Source organism: Macrobrachium rosenbergii, chromosome 51 (assembly GCF_040412425.1).
Source record: "Macrobrachium rosenbergii isolate ZJJX-2024 chromosome 51, ASM4041242v1, whole genome shotgun sequence".
Taxonomy (NCBI): domain Eukaryota; kingdom Metazoa; phylum Arthropoda; class Malacostraca; order Decapoda; family Palaemonidae; genus Macrobrachium; species Macrobrachium rosenbergii.
Window position 1 is genome coordinate 58,762,925 of NC_089791.1, and position 5,001 is coordinate 58,767,925.

The following is a 5,001-nucleotide window of genomic DNA, read 5'->3' on the forward strand; positions in this document are numbered from 1 at the left end:
GCTCTGTCAGTTTTGTTGTTTCTATTAGCTAGACTCATTTACCTGAAACTGACACTGATGTTTGCTGTAGGGTTGTTGAGTGGTTATCAGTGAGCGTATGTATTCCCGGTTTTATCTATTTATTTTTTATGGATTTGAAGTTACTTCTTTCAATTTTCAGTTATTTTGAGTATTGCATTTACATCGTTTTTATATATATATATATATGTATATATATATATATATATATATATATATATATATATATATATATATATATATATATATATATATAGTATATATATTTAATCTCAACTACATTGTAGTGCTGAATGATACTCGTAACTCCTAGTCCAAGCGCTTGGGTTAGGCTCAATTTTATAATCCACTATTCCATGGATTGTAAATATAATGAACTTTGAAACTGATGGAAATATGAAATAAAAAAATGATAAAATTATGCAAAAAGGATGTGCTGCGGTTTAACATTACAGTAAGTCAGCCTTGTGTGAATCAGGGTCTTGCTCTTTGAGCAGACCGTAAGTGAAGAACTTTCGATGGAAATAGAGAAAACATTTCGATAACTACCGCATATCCTACTCAAGGTATTGCTTACTGTTCAAGAGGGTCAAATGTGTGTTTCTAGGATCATTATCATACTACTGGGAACCCTGCTATTGCGTCTGATGTCATAGTTTACGTCACAACGAGCCTCTCTCTGGGTGTTTACTAAATTTAGCTAAGTTTCCCTTTAAATTTCCTTGATTTACTCTAAGTGCCTTAATTATCCACCTTAGACATCACTGCATATTTTTGCCAATTAGGCTGTGGCTTCAAATTGCTATTTCCAAATTACGATCCATATCCGATGCTTTGGCAAGATTTTATCGAGGAAAATCTATTAGACACGGCCCTGAAATGCACAGCAACTCCTCGAGCAATCGACAAACACACACACTGCCTTAAATCGTTCATCATTAAACAAGGTTGTTCCTTAGTTGCATGGCTAGTTGTCAACGGTTTACGTAATTTATATTTTTTCCTCGACTAATTTTATACAGCATAACTTTATTTCTTCACCACATGTTTTTGGTAGAAAGATGTAATCCTTTGGCACATTTTGAGGATATTTGGGTTATCAAACTGGCTTAACTGATATTTTTGGCATTCTTAATGATTTAAACTTTTAACTACAAGGAAAAGTGGCAATATATTTCAACAAATTGAATATATTGAAGGGTTTCAGAAACTGCTGAATATAGAAAGACTTCAAGTGATCATCCCACCTATTGTATTTCCAACATTAAACCACACTGCTGAGAACATTGTCAATGGTGGCATATTAAAAATATTAAAACTAGAGATTTTGTCACATCTCAAAGCTTTGATAAGTATTTCTGAAGGAAAATTTGAACCAGTGAAGAGAAGCCTTTGGATAAATCCATTTGCTTTCCGAAGTCCTGAATGTTGACTGTCATTGGGATTACAGAGAATACACACAGAATTTAGGCCAGGGCCAAGCGCTGGAACCTACAGTATAAGGTCATTCAGCGCTGAAACGGAAGTTGACAGTAAAGAAGGTTTGAAAGGTTAACAGGAGGAAAACCTCGCAGTTGCACTATGAATCAATTGTTAGGAGAGGGTGGAAAGTAAGATGGAAGAAAAATTATGAACGGAGGCACAGTAAAATGGATGAAAGGGGTTGCATCTAGGGGCCGAAGGGATGCTGCAATGAACCTTAAGTAATGCCTACAGTGCACCTCTTAGGGAAGTGTCCTCATACTGAGGATACTACCCCCTACGGGGATTGGATAGTGTGTAAAGCGTGTTGCTCGTTATAACAATAGTTAGTTACTCACGCTTGGTGGGCCTATAGTTAAGCTTTTAAGATATCCCCGTGGAAGTTCAGAAAAATTGTACCAGGAGTCAATAAACATGGGTTAACTAATGTCTGTAAATAAATTAGACTAGTTTTCTCACATTTTATATCAAAGACTAGTTTTTCACATTTTAAATCAAAAGACTAGTTTTCTCACATTTTAAATCAAAAAAGACTAGTTTTCTCACATTTTAAATCAAAAGACTAGTTTTCTCACATTTTAAATCAAAAGACTAGTTTTCTCACATTTTAAATCAAAAGACTAGTTTTCTCACATTTTAAATCAAAAGACTAGTTTTCTCACATTTTAAATCAAAAGACTAGTTTTCTCACATTTTAAATCAAAAGACTAGTTTTCTCACATTTTAAATCAAAAGACTAGTTTTCTCACATTTTAAATCAAAAGACTAGTTTCCTCACATTTTAAATCAAAAGACTAGTTTCCTCACATTTTAAATCAAAAGACTAGTTTCCTCACATTTTAAATCAAAAGACTAGTTTCCTCACATTTTAAATCAAAAGACTGGTTTCCTCACATTTTTTGTATCAGACTAGTTTCTCACATTTTTGTATCAGACTAGTTTCTCACATTTTTGTATCAGACTAGTTTCCTCACATTTTTTGTATCAGACTAGTTTCCTCACATTTTTTGTATCAGACTAGTTTCCTCACATTTTTTGTATCAGACTAGTTTCCTCACATTTTTTGTATCAGACTAGTTTCCTCACATTTTTTGTATCAGACTAGTTTCAACTCACATTTTTGTATCAGACTAGTTTCCTCACATTTTTGTATCAGACTAGTTTCCTCACATTTTTGTATCAGACTAGTTTCCTCACATTTTTTGTATCAGACTAGTTTCCTCACATTTTTTTGTATCAGACTAGTTTCCTCACATTTTTGTATCAGACTAGTTTTCTCACATTTTTGTATCAGACTAGTTTCCTCACATTTTTGTATCAGACTAGTTTCCTCACATTTTTGTATCAGACTAGTTTCCTCACATTTTTTGTATCAGACTAGTTTCTCACATTTTTGTATCAGACTAGTTTCCTCACATTTTTGTATCAGACTAGTTTCCTCACATTTTTGTATCAGACTAGTTTCCTCACATTTTTGTATCAGACTAGTTTCCTCACATTTTTTGTATCAGACTAGTTTCACTCACATTTTTGTATCAGACTAGTTTCTCACATTTTTTGTATCAGACTAGTTTCCTCACATTCTGTATCAGACTAGTTTCCTCACATTCTGTTATCTTGACTCATTTTATATCTTAACACTAAGACCAGTTTGTTCACTGGAAATTAACCTTATTAGATCTAGTGTAACAGGCCAAGAACAATGTTACATAGACAATGAATTTAGTATGTCAAGAATCATACCAAAACTGGCACTATGTAAATTAGATTTAATCACTAGAACAACATTTGACTTGGCAACACTGCCTTAAGCCAGCAAGTTTGTCAGGCCAGATAAACCTGCTACTCCTCCTTTGAGCGCAATGCCCTCACCTTCGAGTCACACAGGTAAATGGTTAGGACATAACGCTCAAACATCTCTATAAATTTACTAGCAGCACTTTAAAATATTTTTAAACACTTGGAGATTGGAGAGTACAAACATTCAAATGACACTTTCAAAGTTTATTTTTACGTAACAATACAGGTGAGACTGGTAATATACTGAAAATATTACGATAAAAGACTAACATGAGTGGGTAACTATCCACAAAGCAAGGAAACCGGTGTCAGTTACTCGTGGAAATGGCTATTTCGACTGTCTAAAGTTCATAGTTCAACAACCCCTAAATGCTTTGGGTTGCGTAATTGCCTCACACTGATGCTTGGGTGTCAGTCTTTAGGGCAAGATGCCGAAAATGAGCTCTTCCAAACAACGGTACCTAAGATGACATTCCTGTCAAGTCCATTTTGTCCACTTTCCAAAATAGACATTTCAACAGAAATCTTCATTTATGCTCCAAAAATTAATGCGTGCAGTGCATTAACGAATATTAGCCTTCACATCCCAGGGAGATAACATTCTCAAGTAACTACCATGTAATTGACGTTAAGGAATGGTCACAAATTAAAATTCTTAACTAGAAGGCAGAAAGTGTTTGAATCATTGTCCTAGCACTTGGGTTCAGTATCTCTCCAGTACATTTCACAACCTGGAAAGAAAGAAAAAGCTAAAGTTCCTATTCTTTACATAATTTTCTACAGAACCTTCAAAATCTAAGGCCTTGGCAAAACTACCTTCCAGCAGGAAGACTGACAAACCAATTGCCACGCCCAGAACGGTAAAACGGCAGACTACTTCCGCAGTCCTCTAGCTCAGCAAAAACCGGTTTAGTACCAGACAGGGATGGCAAAAAAAAAAAAAAAAAATTGTCAGGAAACAATCCACGGTAGCAGTCTGCGATTTCACCCAAAGAATCCTGAACTGCTAAAGGATATTGAATTCGATAAAAACCCTCAAAAGGCATGACTTTTAAAAGAAGGAAAACTTGGCTCCTAGTAAAAAAAACTACTTAAAATGCTTCATTATAATCTGACAACTTAAAATACTTTCATAACCTTCAAAAAGTGTTTAATCCACTACCATAGTGTTTTTATATGAGGAGAATTTTACCACACTTACACTGCCTACTTAAACAGCAAGCGCCCTCTTGACCAACGGTAGACTTTTCTACCGTTGGTCAAGAGATCCTCCCCACTTCAGGGGCTCTGCCCCTGAAGGGGGAGGCTTCGCTTGCAACAAAATGAATGTCACTTACCTTTTTAGTCAAGTCTAAAAATAGTTACCAAAAGATACCCGAGTCGTCGGAAGTTGCATTTCAAGAACGGGCCAAAAGTACACCAAAGTTGAAGTCCACAAATCTGCAAAAATGAAAAAAGTCATTACAAATACCAAACTTTAATACCACATGTACACATTGATAATGACCTGTACACAATCACATCAGTCCCGAATTAAAGTAAAAAAAAAAAAAAAAAAAAAAAATTCTCTGTCAGACGAGAAGTTTACCTTTCACCAAGAAAATAATCTTAACTTCGACAACGACCGTAATTTCAAGACCACACACCCCACCAAGCACTGTAAATGTACCACGGTACTGACTACTGATCTGCATTCCCTAC

The 5,001-nt window shown here is 35.1% G+C and overlaps 1 long non-coding RNA gene across 1 annotated transcript; it reads right to left on the reverse strand.

The window, feature by feature from the left end:
- Positions 1-3,489: 3,489 nt before the first annotated feature.
- LOC136833559 (uncharacterized) lies at positions 3,490-5,001 on the reverse strand. The gene is made up of 3 exons (XR_010851508.1): positions 4,889-5,001; positions 4,638-4,740; positions 3,490-4,031 (listed from the first exon to the last, which is right to left on the reverse strand). It is a non-coding gene; the product is annotated as an uncharacterized lncRNA (long non-coding RNA).